General features: G+C 38.9%; 1 pseudogene; it reads right to left on the bottom strand.

The window, feature by feature from the left end:
- Positions 1-11677: 11677 nt before the first annotated feature.
- LOC118836770 lies at positions 11678-12585 on the bottom strand (annotated as a pseudogene).
- Between the last annotated feature and the right edge of the window lie 1948 nt (positions 12586-14533).

The raw sequence follows: 14533 nt of genomic DNA, 5'->3' as shown, positions 1-14533 counted from the left end.
TTGTTTTGTTAGTCAGCTGAGAGAGCTAAAGTGAGATAAAGAGAAGAGAGGAAAGGTGAGAGGAGGGCAGGGGATGGGAGAGGAAGGGACAGGAGAGGAGAAGAGAGAGAACAGGAGGGAAGGGGACGGGAGGGGATACTCCAGACAGAACCCTGGGGAATACCGTGGTTGTGATATGGATGATGAGCCAGTAAAGGATGCTGAGGAGGAAACATCTTTGAGTAATACAGGAGGAAAGTAAAGAAAGTTTTAGTGTCAAAGGAACCCCAGAGAACACAGAGCATCCTAGAGAAGAAGGTAATCAACAGTGCCAAATGCTGCAGAGGATCAAGAAGTATATGGACTCAGAAAAGCCATCTGATTTGTTCATTGTGAAAGTCATTGCTCATTTTAGAGAGAGCAATTCCACGTTAAGAGACAAAGTTGGAAGCTAGATTGCAAAAGGTCGAGTAGTGAATGAGAAGAGAAGTAGATAGAGATAGAAAATAAGAATAATTTTTCTGCACTTTACATCTGCATCTCTGCTTGGTTTTTTTCTTTTTTTTAATTTCTTTTTTATTTTTTGTTTACAATATTCAATTCCACAGGTTTTTGAGCTCCTAATTTTCTCCCCCCCTTCTCCTCTCTCCCCTCCTCCAAGACAGCATGTAATCTGATATAAGTTCTACATATACCTTCACGTTAAACTTATTTTCGCAAGTCAAGTTGTAAAGAAGAATTATAATCAATGGAATGAGCCATGAGAAAGAAGAAACGAAACCAAAAAAGGAAAAAAAAAAAAGAGAGCGAATAGTTTGCCTCAATTTGCATTTAGACTCTAATTCTTTCTCTGGGTGTGGATAGCCTTTTCCATCATGAGTCTTTTGGAGCTGTCTTAGAACCTTGCATTGCTGAGAAGAGCCAAGTCTATCAAAGTTAGTCATTACAGATACCCCAGCTTGGTTTTAACTCTACAGAACAAGATACCCCTTGTATAAGCTCATCACTTTTAAACTCACCACCATGTTGCTAACTCAAGCCTGATTGACACCATTTCTCTCAGCCTCTATGCCCCTCTGACTGGAGGGCTGGAGGGTAGAGTACCAAACTTCTCCCAGTGCCTTCCTTTATAGAGGGCACAACCAGGACTCTCAACCTACTCTGCTTTGCATCTACTACTCTGCCTACTTCCAACTCCATGGAACCAGATGCCTCTTGGTGTCCCATCCTCCATCCCCCTCATTTTACTTCCTCCTGTTATATGTGCCCACCCTCCAGATTGTTGGCTCTTTGAGGGCAGGGAATGTCTTTTTATTAATTGTATCTGCAGCATTTAGCACAGTGCCTGGCACATGGTAGGTACTTAATAAATATTTATTGGATTGAATTATTAGATTAGAAGTTTGAACAAGAAATATAGACATAGCTCAAAATTGTCTAGCGAGGATTTTTTAAAGATGAGAAAGACTTGGGCATGAGTTTCTGCAAGTACGTATGTGACTGTGTTATTCCTCTAACTCAGTAAAATCTAGTGACCCTTGTTGCTTCTAAAACAAAATTACTCCTTTGTTTAGCTTTTAAAATACTTCACAACTTGCCCTCACCTATCTTTAAATTCTCATCAGCTGTTACTCTGCTTTACATACCCTACAATTCAGCCCAGCCAGCCTTCCCTCTTTTTCTCATACCTATCTCTCTGTCTGCCATCTATCAGCCTTTGCATTGGTCATCCACATGCCTGGATTATATCCCCTCCTCACCTAGCTTCATAGAATCTTTGCTTCCTTTAGGGTGTAGCTCAAGCAACACCATCTACATGAAACCTTTCCTGATCCCTTCCAATGCAAGTACCCTTCTTATCTAACCATCTCGTATATCATGCAAGAAATATATAAAGCACTTTGCAAGCTTTAAACTACCGTATGAAATGTTAGTTATTATTAATAACTATCTTGTATTTATTTTGTCATTATTTTGTATAGACTCATATATGATTGTCTTCCCTGATATAATGTAAGATTCTTGAGGCAGAGATTTTCATTTTTTTATCTTTGTGCCCCTAGTACCTGATGCATAACAAGTACTTGACAAATGCTTAAAGATTGATTGACAACTATGTGCCAGGCAATGGGGGATAGTTCTAGGCTAGAAAATTCACCTTCTTTTTGGCCATAACTATCCCCATATTATTTTAAATCTCAAAACATTTGCCTAAGATGCTTTCCTTGAGTTAAAATTTAATTAGTTTAAAAAGATTCTACTCTACATGGTAACATTTCAAATATTTAATATTTGTATTTAGGCTTATAAAATCTTTTACTGCTATACATGATAAAATTAATATTATAATAGCTCAAATTTATATAGCACTATACAATATACCTTTCTTATAACCCTGTGAAATGTAGGTAATATAAGTATTATCCCATTTTAAAGAAGGTAACTAAGGCTGGAGAGGTTAAGTGAGTTGGCCAGGCTCACATAGTTAGTAAAGGTCAGAACTGGGACTTGGGTCAAGGTGATATGACCAGACTGCTTCTCTTTATGTTTTACCTATGTCATCCTTATTGATGAGAATCAAGTCTATAGAACTATGCTCTGGAACACATTGGTTGTTGCTTTTTCAAACACTGAAACAGGTTTATGAATACTCAGTATGGCTTAGGTTCTTAATCAGATAAATCAGTAAATCCCAGGACTTTGTCACTTTGAAGGGATTTTCAAAGCCAGCCTCCGGAAGCGTGCCTTGCAGTAATAACACTTGAGGGTCACAGAGTTGCAGATAATTGTGTTAGGTTTGCACTGCAGTAGAAAACTCACAATTTTAATATCCAGCAAGAGAAGGTGGAAAAAACAGTTGTAGCCATTGGTACCACAAGAGGTTTGACTGACAGTCCCCTTGAGTCATGGATTTATGTTGAGGCCTCATGATACATTGAATAGTATGATGGGCCTAGAGGCAGGAAGACTCACGTTCAGGTACTTGGTGTCTGTGATCCTGTGCACCTGGTTTAACTCTTCTCAACTTCAGGTTGCTCTTCTATAATACCTGCAGTACTGACCTCACAGGACACATTCAAATGAGATAAAAAGCACTTTGCAAACCTGAAGGAGCTATGTGAATGTCAGTCATCTTCAGTTAACGTACCCACTTCTTCAGGATGTCTGAATGTTTCTGGCTTCTTTCTGATCTTGTTCTCTTTTCCTTCTCTGCTATGTCACTTAGTGATCTCATCTCCCATGGATTTAATTATTGGCTTCATGCTGATGATTTTCAGATCTACCTATTCTGCCCTAATTTCTCTGCTGAAATCCAATATTGCATCTCCAACCACCTTTCAGACATCTCAAATTGGATGTCCAGTAGACATCTTAAATTTAATATGTTCAAAACAGAACTCATTATCTTTTCCTCTTCCCCCTCCCCTCTTCCCTATTACTGTAGAGAGCAGCGTTATCCTCCCAGTCCCACAGGCTAATCTAGGAGTTATCCTTGACTCCTCACTATCTCTCACTCCCCATATCCAGTCTGTTGACAAGGCTTGATTTCACCTTTGCAGTATCTCTACTTTGATATTGCCACTAGTGAAGACCCTCACCACCTCTTGCCTTGGCCTATCGTAATGGCCCCCTGATAGGTTGACATATCTCAAGTGTCTCCCCACTCCAATCCATTCTCTTTTCAGACACTAAAGTCATTTTCCTAAAATGTAGGTCTCATGTCAAGCTATTGCTTCCCCCCTCCCCCCATCCTTATTACACTCCTGTGGCTTCCTATTGCCTCCAGTAGCAAATACAAAATGCTGTGTTTGGCATTCGAAGCCCTTCTTAGCCTAGCCCTGCTCCCACCTTTCTAGTTTACTTACTCTTTACTCCTTGACGTGTACCATTTTATCCAGTGACATTGACCTCCTTATTGTGATGTTCAAAAAGTTCAAGAGACATAATTTCTGGGTAATTAATCATTTTATTAATAATGCTAGCATTTTAGTGTTCCTGAGGGTGGCAATCAAGTCAAGTTAAGAACTAATGAGAGACAATGAATATTACTAAGAGGGGTGGACCTGTTTTAATGGGGGCTGAGGAAATGTAACTTTGATCGTTTACTTACAGATCACCCCCAGCCTCAGGGAAATCTAGAGAAAGGATCTATCTCTCCCACCCAAGCCTGAGCAGACCAAAGTGGGCCAGGAGTTTCACCTTAAATTAAGGGTGGGGTAGAAATATCTAGATTGAAGAGACTGTTAGTCCTATCTGATAGCCTTAGTCCTGTCATTCAGAGGCTGAGCCTTGAAATGAGGACTTTAGGGAAAAGGGGGAGAACAATGGATCTCCCCAAATCATTGGGTATTAATAATCATTTCTCTCATGGCTGTTTCACAAACAAATCACTCTATCTCTCAGCTCCAGGCATTCTCTCTGGCTGTCCCCCATACCTGGAATGCTCTCCCTCCTCCACTCTAATTACAGACCTTCTTGGTTTCCTTTAAGTCCCAACTAAAATCCCACCTTCTACGGGAAGCCTCCTCTAACCTCTCTTAATTCCAGTGCTCTCCCTCTTCTATCATTTTCTATTTATCCTGTATATAGCTTCCTTTATATCTATTTGCATGTTGTCTTCCCCATTAGATTGTAAGCTCCTTGAGGGTAGCAGGGACTGTCTTTTGCCTCTTTTTGTCTCCCCAGTGCTTAGTACGGTGACTGACACACAGTTGGCACCTAATAAATGTTTATGGAATTTAATTGAATTGTTCGTTCTTCTTATTAATAGGTTTTATTTATGAAAAGTAGCATGACAGAATTGATAGAGAACTTGTCTCTGAGTCAGGAAGACCTGGGTTCAAGTCCCACCTCTGACCCATATTAGTTTTGCAACCCTGGGCAAGTCACTTAATCTCTCAGTGCTCTGGCATCCTTTTAATACTCTTTAAGTTGCAGAGAAGGTACTGTCTTCGGTGGTAGAGGAAATACTTCCTTGGCACTCTGATGAAATCACGTCACATTTAAAAAACAACAACAATATCTGGTCTGCAATAATTACTTAATAAATGCTTATAAACAAATTGATATTTGCATAATATTTTACATTTTTCAAATGTTTTTGTATGTTTTATTTGATCCTCACACTCACCATGTGAAGCAATTTCACTTTACTAATGAGGAAATTGAGGCTCAAACGAGTTTAATCATTTGCCTAGAGTCTCATGACTAGGATTTGGCAAAACTGTGATTTGGCAAAACTGAATCTTAGTCCTATGCTCTTTCCCCATGCTGCCGGGTTAAGTTTCAAATGTTGACAATTAAAGAATAGTGTAATAGTAGTTTGGATAAAAAGCAAAGAGCACACCATATTAAAAGTTAGAACACCTGGGCTCAAATTCGTGATCCTGCCACTTCCTTTCTGTGTTGTCTTAGACAAGAATTTCACTTCTTTGGGCCTAATTTTTCTCATCTCCAAAATGATGATATTCAACTAAATGTTATCTACCAACTTTCAGTGTGCATTGTTCTGAAATAAAGCGTAAAATGTGATCAGTAGACTAAGGCCATCATATTCCATGATGTCTTTAATACTACTTGAAACAGAAATAAAGATAGTTGTAAAGTCCTTTTGATCCTCCCTCTGCAATATTTCTCACATCCATTTCTTCTTATTTCCGTTGGCAACCACACTTGCTCAGGCCCTCATCCCTTCTCATCTAAATTATAACCTCCTGCTGGTCTTTATTTCTCTAGTCTCTCCTTTGATCCATCCTTCTTAGAGCTGTGTGAGGAAGAACCTTACTAAAACATACCTGAGATCATAACAGTCCTCAATATCTTCGTTGACTTCCCATTGCCATCTCCCCAAAAAAGATAAGCTCCTGTTCTTGATCCTGACTCCATTTTATCTTATACTGCTCACCTTCATGTACTCTATGTTCCAGCCAAACTGAATGGCCCTGTCCCTGATTCTCATTTTTTCCTCCTTTATCTATCCCCTATGCCTAGAATTCTACTCCATCTATATCTCTCTGTATCCCTTTAGGATCCAATCTAGAGGCTACTTCTTTTTAAAATTCTTCCCTGATCCTCTGTCCTCAAATTTTTCATTGCATTTTGCCTGAGCCTGTGTTTTGTACTTCTTCCCTTCCCTTATATCATATTTATGATGTACTGACTCTCCCTGCTAATAGATTATAACTCTCTTACAAAATATAGCCTCTTTTTTTTAATCCCTGGAGTTTAGGACAGTGCTTTATATATAGCAATTACTTAATAAATGTAGAGTGTCCCAAAAGTCTTAAATTTTCAGCACAGCTTATAACCTAACACTTCTGGGACAGTATATATTTGTTGAATTCAACTGTCATATAAAACAGTTGCTTCCCTTCCCCTCACATTAAAAAAAGACCTCATGCTATTCATGTTACTCATTCCTCATTTATACTGTGGATGTGCCGAGCAGCAGAGAGTAAACATGTTCCTATTATATTAGGAGTGAGCTTGACTTGGTTGTCACGGGTCTAAGAGTTGTTTCTGAAATGCCCTTGCATGGAAACTACATTTTTTAAAAAGAAAAGATCTATAATTGACTCAGAGGGTTTAAAGGTTCCTTGCAGATCTTTTTTTTCTGTTATTTTTTATTTATTTAATATATTCAGTTTTCAGCATTGATTTTCACAAGAGTTTAAATTACAAATTTTCTCCCCTTTTCTATCCTCCCCCCCACTCCAAGATGGCGTATATTCTGGTTGCCATGTTCCCCAGTCAGCCCTCCCTTCTGTCACCCCACTCCCCTCCCATCCCCTTTTCCCTTCCTTTCTTGTAGGGCAAGATAAATTTCTACTCCCCATTGCCTGTGTATCTTATTTTCTAGTTCCATGCAAAAACTTTTTTTTTTGTTTTTATACATCTGTTTTTAAAACTTTGAGTTGCAAATTCTCTCCCCTCTTCCCGTCCCACCCACCCTCCCTAAGAAGTCAAGCAATTCAACATAGGCCACACGCGTATCATTATGTACAACCCTTCCACAATACTCATGTTGTGAAAGACTCACTATATTTTGCTCCTTCCTAACCTATCCCCCTTGATTGGATTTTCTCCCTTGACCCTGTCCCCCTTCGAAAGTGTTTGTTTTTGATTACCTGCACCCCCATCTGCCCTCCCTTCTGTCATCCCCCCTTTTTTATCTTCTTCCTCCTTTTTTCCTGTGGGGTAAGATACCCAATTGAGTATGTATGGTATTCCCTCCTCAGGTCAAATCTGATGAGAGCAAGATTCATTCATTCCCCCTCACCTGACTTCTCTTCTCTTCCTACAGAACTGCTTTTTCTTGCCACTTTTATGTGAGATAATTTACCCTATTCTATCTCTCCCTATCTCCCTCTCTCAATATATTGCTCTCTCATCCCTTAATTTGATTTTATTTCTTTTAGATATCTTCCTTTCATCTTCAACTCATCCTGTGCCCTGCTCACCCCCCCTGTATATATACACATACATACATATATACATACATACACACTCACACATACGTATATATACATAAACATATATATATATATATATATATGCATATTCCCTTCAGCTCCCCTAATACTGAGGTCTCATGAATCATACACATCATCTTTCCATGTAGGAATGTAAACAAAACAGTTCAACTTTAGTAAGTCCCTTGCGATTTCTTTTTCTTGTTCTTTTTCTTGATTACCTTTTCATGCTTCTCTTGATTCTTGTGTTTGAAAGTCAGATTTTCTAGTTCAGCTCTGGTCTTTTCACTGACAAAGCTTGAAAGTCCTCTATTTTATTGAAAGTCCATATTTTGCCTTGGAGCATGATACTCAGTTTTGCTGGGTAGGTGATTCTTGGTTTTAATCCTAGCTCCATTGACCTCTGGAATATTGTATTCCAAGCCCTTCGATCTCTTAATGTAGAAGCTGCTAGATCTTGGATTATTCTGATTGTGTTTCCACAATACTCCAATTGTTTCTTTCTGGCTGCTTGCAGTATTTTCTTCTTGATCTGGGAGCTCTGGAACTTGGCGACAATATTCCTAGGAGATTTCTTTTTGGGATCTATTTGAGGAGGCGATTGGTGGATTCTTTCAATTTTTATTTTGCCCTGTGGCTCTAGAATATCAGGGCAGTTCTCCTTGATAATTTCTTGAAAGATGATAGCTAGGCTCTTTTTTTTGATCATGGCTTTCAGATAGTCCAATAATTTTTAAATTATCTCTCCTGGATCTATTTTCCAGGTCAGTGGTTTTTCCAGTGAGATATTTCACACTGTCTTCCATTTTTTCATTCCTTTGGTTCTGTTTTATAGCATCTTGATTTCTCATAAATTCACTAGCTTCCACTTGCTCCAATCTAATTTTTAAAGTAGTATTTTCTTCAGTGGTCTTTTGGACCTCCTTTTCCATTTGGCTAATTCTGCCTTTCAAGCATTCATCTCCCCATTGGCTTTCTGGAGCTCTTTTGCCATTTGAGTTAGTCTAGTTTTTAAGGTGTTATTTTCTTCAGTATTTTTTGGATCTCCTTTAGCAAGTCATTTACTTGTTTTTCATGGTTTTCTTGCATCCTTCTCATTTCTCTTCCCAATTTTTCCTCTACTTCTCTAACTTGCTTTTCCAAATCCTTTTTGAGCTCTTCCATGACCTGAGACCAGTTCATGTTTTTCTTGGAGGCTTTTGTTGTAGGCTCTTTGACTTTGTTGACTTCTTCTGGATGTATGTTTTGGTCTTCTTTGTCACCAAAGAGATTCCAAAGTCTGAGACTGAATTTGGGTGCGTTTTCTCTGCCTGGCTATGTTCCCAGCCAACTAACTTGACCCTTGAGTTTTTCAGCAGGGTATGACTGCTTGTAGAGTTAAGAGAACTATGTTCCAAGCTTGGGGGGAACACTTTTCCTTTACAGATGAGGAGACACATCCAGGGAGATGAGATTCCTTGTCCAACATCCTTCGCTGTTGGCAACGTTAGTACTCTTTTAGTTTTCTTTCCATTAGACTGTGCTTTATCCCATAATTATGAACTTGGAACATACTATTTATTTCACCTGTAAGGGCGAGATAAATTAGTAAATAGCTTATTTCTCCAAGAGAATCTTTTGCTTTTGCTTTTGCATATCATGCCATCAAACACAGGATTCAAGGGAGCTATGCTTACCCACCAAAACAACCACTTTGTTCCTCTGTCTCTCATTCTCCTTGAAAAGAAAGTTTAGTTTTTTAAGTCAGAGGCAAAGTTGAGAGATTTTTGCCCAAACGAAGCTTCGCTGGAATGTTTAGGAAGTTTGAAATGAATTATTACCTCAACTCGTTGTTTGGTCTGAATCTATGATCTCAGTAGCTTGTAGGAGCACTGATGTAGAAATTTCTCCATCATTGCACATTAGCAATTGTTTGTAATTTATGGTCTTGTACAGTTGCCTGGGACATTGAGGGGCTATGAGTCAACAAGCATTTATTAATAATTTACTGTGTGCCATACTAAGCACTGGGTATACAAAGGCAAAAACACAGCCCCTGCCCTCAAAGAGCTCACATTCTAGTTGAGACAAAATGTAAATAACTATATTCATGCAAGGTAGATATGGTGTAAATGGAAGGTGATTTCTGAAGGAAGGTACTAGTTGCCTATGCAGTGGGGAAAGGCCTCCTGCATGAAGCAAGATATCAGCTGAGTCTTAAAAGAAGCTGGGAAAGGCAGAAAGTTATGAGATATTCCAGGCATGAAGGACTGCCAGTGAAAAGACAACCAGGAGGTGAAATGTTGGGTATGAGGAATAGCAAGGAGGCCAGTGTCACTGGATTGTAGAGTGATGGAGGGGGGCGAAGTCTGAAGCAGATGGAAAGGTAGGAAGGGGCCAAGATGTGAAGGGCTTTAAACACCAAATAGAAGAGCCTATCTTTAATCCTTGAAATAATAGGGAGCAATTGTTGAAGGAGGGGTGTGTGACATGGCCAGACATGAGTTTCAGGAAAATAGCTTTGGCGGCAGAGAGGGGTAGAGACGTGACACAGGGAAATGAACTAGGACACATTACAATAAGGTATGAACTAATAAGGGCCTACATCAGGATGATAGAAGGGAATGAATATATATGTGTATACACATACACGCGTGTGTATACACATACATACATGTGAGTATATATGTATGTATACATATATATGGTATATATGGTATGTGTATGTATATGTGCGTGTGTGTGTGTGTGTATGTATAAAGGCCAGTGTTACTGTTATACAAATTGTCTTTTCTTATGTTCTCCATCAATCGCATACTGGGTTCAGTAGGAGGTTTAATAGGACTTTGAATATCGCTACTTCTGTTCATCCTGTAGAATTGTCACCTTCATCCTGGAAACTGATCATACATGACATTCAGGAAGTTGGACAGCCCATCCAGTGATGGGTAGCACGATGTTCAACTCTCTCCTTGTCAAGTAGCATTGAAGAAAGACAAAGTAACTTGTTTATTGTCTCCTCTTTGAATTGTGGAATTTGATGTTCTGAAAAGCGCCTCTGTGATCCATAAGAATTTCTGGAAGTATTAATAAAGCTGGTAAATTCTAATGAGGCCAGTTCCAGAGAGTAGGAGGATTTAAACGAAATGTGTAGAAACAGGACTGTGTCCCAAAGATTAATTCTGAACCCAGACAATGCATGCTGCTTGGATTTGTGCTTTGTGTACTTGAAGAAGCAAAGAATTAAAGAAGAAATTATTTGTACTTTCTTTAGTGCTCAGATTTTCTATCTATAAAGGCTTGGTAGAATGGAAAATATTGTTATTATTAAATTTGATATTAGACATGCATTATTACTTTATCTGTTTCATATTATATTGGTCTTTTTTCTGTTTGAGGGGTTAAGGGTGTTATTTTAAATCTAAAATAGCATTCTCTGAATATGATAGCTTCATGAAAAGATAATCCGAAAACCTTTTCTTTTATCTTTGGTTCTTCTTTTATAAATTCAAATATAACTGGGCCTTTCTTCTACTCTATTTTTACAAGGAAAAAGGCATTCAATTTATACATCATAAAATTGTATATATATATATAAACAGGAGAAACAGAAACATTGTGGTGGTGATGGTGGTATGAGGAACCATTATAATATAATGAAAAATAAACTTTATTTGAGAGTCAGAAGATTTAGATTGGACTCTTGACCACTCAGTGGTTGTGTGACTTTGCTTGGGTAAGTTATTTGGCCCCTTTGCACTTCAGTTTTGTTGTTCATAAAATGATGAGGTTGGAATAGACAATCATTCAGATCTTCTTCCACTGTAACATTCTTTGATCATATGATGTTGCTTCTATTCTGGTTAATAAATATTTATTAAATATGTGCCCAGGCACTGTCAAATCTTGAAGCTGATTCCAGGGGCCCTTGGAAAGGATGACATGTCTAGATCAAGGTATAGAGATCAGAGCTGACATTAGTTTGTCAGCTACGCCATCCATGGTATAGGCGGCAGCTCCCATCCACAACATTCCCAATCTTATAGCTGATTTTTTTTAAGGCTTATCAAAAGACATTTTATACAATTAGTTTCCAACAACCCTGGGTGGACCACATCTACAAAAATTTCCAGCTCCCTCACCCCCCAACTCCCCTGTCCCAGAAAAGCACATACCAGGATTTTTAGCAAGTATGCTTTGATTTTTGTCATTTTTTAAAGGTCCCCAGGGCAAATTATGTACACAGTTCAATTGCCACTGTCAACAGATCTAAACCTAGATCTGGATCTCTAGCTTTCCACAGATACTGGAGATTTCGATGTACTTGAAGAGCCCCATTTCTGGCTCTTAGACATAGGTGACCTACTGACAGATTAGGGTTTGCTATGGCTCCAGCCTCTGGACCTGCTGTAAGACCTGCAGCTACCAGTAGAGATCAGCTCCAAGATCTCAAAGAGGTTCTAGTACAGGAACATGACTGACTTCTCGACCTACTGTACCTTTTGCTGCCTTAAATCAGTTTAATTTTTCTTCCATTTGTTTCTTTTCCAGAAAGTTTTTCGATAGCATTCTTTAAGTCACTATAAGAGGCAAACTCAACCACCCCTTCATTTAGCTTAGGCCTATGAGCATCTGCAAAGGTTACTTTCCCAGCTTGCCTCATGGAATCTTTGAGATCCTGCCAGCTGACTCGTGAAAATAAATTCTCAACTAAAGGACAATTTTCTGTTCGTACAGGTGGGGCATTTCTATCATTTCGGGTACAATAGCTACTAAATTGATCAGAGTATCGCCCTCTTTGTCCACCTCTAGAATGAGCCCTGGCGTGTTCAATAGTAACCCGCTCACTGCGGGTAGAGTTCCTTTCCATCAAGTTCATAAACAGCATCACCAGCATCTCTTGGTTCCTCAGATCAATGTGTCTTATTCGTCCATATCCTATAAAGAATCTTCTACATCTTTTTCTATGGCTGCTGGATTCAGCCTTCCAATGAATACAGCCACTGGTGGTGGGTGTCCCACATTTAATTCCAACCTAAATGGGCAGGAGTTAGAGTGGAGGGGTTGAAAGTCCACAAATAGCGTTGTCGGAGAGCACAAACTGCCTCAGGCTACGTCTCTCTGCAACTGACCTATAGCTGACTTTTATAACCATATCTGCAGTATATTTCAAATAATTAAGCCTCATCTACTAACTAGTCAGTTCCTAAAGTTCCTCATTGTCTTCAGGACTTTAAAAGCCCTATGATTTATAATGGTCAAGGAAATAAAGGAGTCATGGATATTTCTCTTCGCTGGTGGAAATAGGAGTTTAGGAGTAAGGTAACCATGTTGCAAGAAAGTGATACATTGCTACTATTTATCTTGTGGGAGACTTAATCTCACCAGAACCACGTTTCAGACTTCCTGGAGTTTTCAGTAAAACAATAAAGTAGGAGCAAGGAATATCATGGCATTAAAGGAGCAGATAAAGTATTATGGATTGGTAGGTTCAAGACTATTCCTGGTATTACTTTAGGATTTGTTTTTTTCCCTATAGAATGATGAAGAAAACCTGATTAGTGATACAATTGGAAAAAAAAAACTTGCTCTTTATACAGAGAGAATTAGGGTTGGGAGAGAAATAATGTTGAGATTTGAATGAAAACCTGGGGATAGGGTGAAGAGAAGCTAAACCATTCAGTTCTGAGTTCTCTGGGACCTAGCATCCTCAATCTTTACTCTAGCCATTTTCCATCTGGCTACAACTGGTCTACCCTCCAAAAATGGGCCTCCAGAGACCATACCCAGGAAGCACTAAGCCACTGAGCTCTGAACTCTGTAGGACTGTATTTCTGCACCCTGGCTATTTTCCATCCTGACCCTCACATGCCCCTTACACTCCCCTTTCTGTATCTTGCCCTCGGAACTATAATAATGTCAATGCTACCTCTGTTTCTGAAAAGAAAAAGTCAATGAACTGCCCTACTGCTCCACTTACCACCTGTAGTCCATAGAAGGACTGGATTGAATCCTGGTAGCACAAAGAAAATGAGAATGACAATGTGGAGGCAAGAAACAACTCCGAAGGAGGAACTCGTGTTCAGCAGCAAGGAGGAGCTCTGGTAAAGATCTTGACAAATGGCCATTTTAGAGGGATCCTCCAGCATTATGGATTATCCATATAGGGGCTTCAGAAAGCCTAATTAGGTAGCCTGTTATTAAGACAACTCCTAAGTATGGGGTCTAGAGAATCACTTAGGTCTTTGGATAGTTATAGATAAAGGAGTTCATTTTTCTTAACAGCCAGATTCATGTCACTCTGCTACTCAGATGAGCAAGCATGGTGCATAATTCTGCTGCCCAGAGTCCAACAGTATTCTCTCCTATAGCCGAAATCAAGAGAGACACATTGTTTGCCTCGTCTTATCACAAATTCTCTATATCCTCTATCATCCCTTTAACTTTCCAGAACAAAATGCTATTTACCACCACTCACCTGTAAGTGTTGCTGACCCTTCACATTAGAATGTCAATGACTAGGGGGCAGCGACTATCTTTTTTTTTTTACTTTTATGTACTTAGCGCAGTGCTTGGCACTGGTAGGCATTTAGTGATTTCATTTTCCCCCACTTCATTCAAGAATATAGAATAATGTATATATTTTGATGACAAAAAGCAGCAAGGACAATTGATTCAAGACTTGTCCGTAGGGCCAATGACCTCCATCATTTAAAGGATATGTAGGCATTATAGATTGTTTTGTTTTAACTTTTTATTTGGGTACGTGTCCTTTTTCTAACAATGCAGTAAGCAGTTGCACAAGGACTAAATTTCCTGTGTCTTTGTATTCTCTCTAGTGCACAGAATTATTTAGAATGACGTTACTTAGAAAAAAATTTGCTTGTGGCCCACTCTTGCATTATGTTGATGGAACCTATAAATGCTGATCAAGGGAGAGTGAGGACATGTAGTACCTTTAGGATAAAAGTGGGTGGGGAAATCTCGAAATAGAATTAAATTTATTTTCATACTGAAAAAATATCGCACATAGCGTTTTTATATATCCATGATGATTAATCTTTTAAAGTAAAATACTTCAAGCGCTGACATTTTTTAATAGG

This window comes from Trichosurus vulpecula, chromosome 2 (assembly GCF_011100635.1).
Source record: "Trichosurus vulpecula isolate mTriVul1 chromosome 2, mTriVul1.pri, whole genome shotgun sequence".
Lineage (NCBI taxonomy): Eukaryota > Metazoa > Chordata > Mammalia > Diprotodontia > Phalangeridae > Trichosurus > Trichosurus vulpecula.
This window is presented reverse-complemented; position numbering and strand designations above follow the sequence as displayed.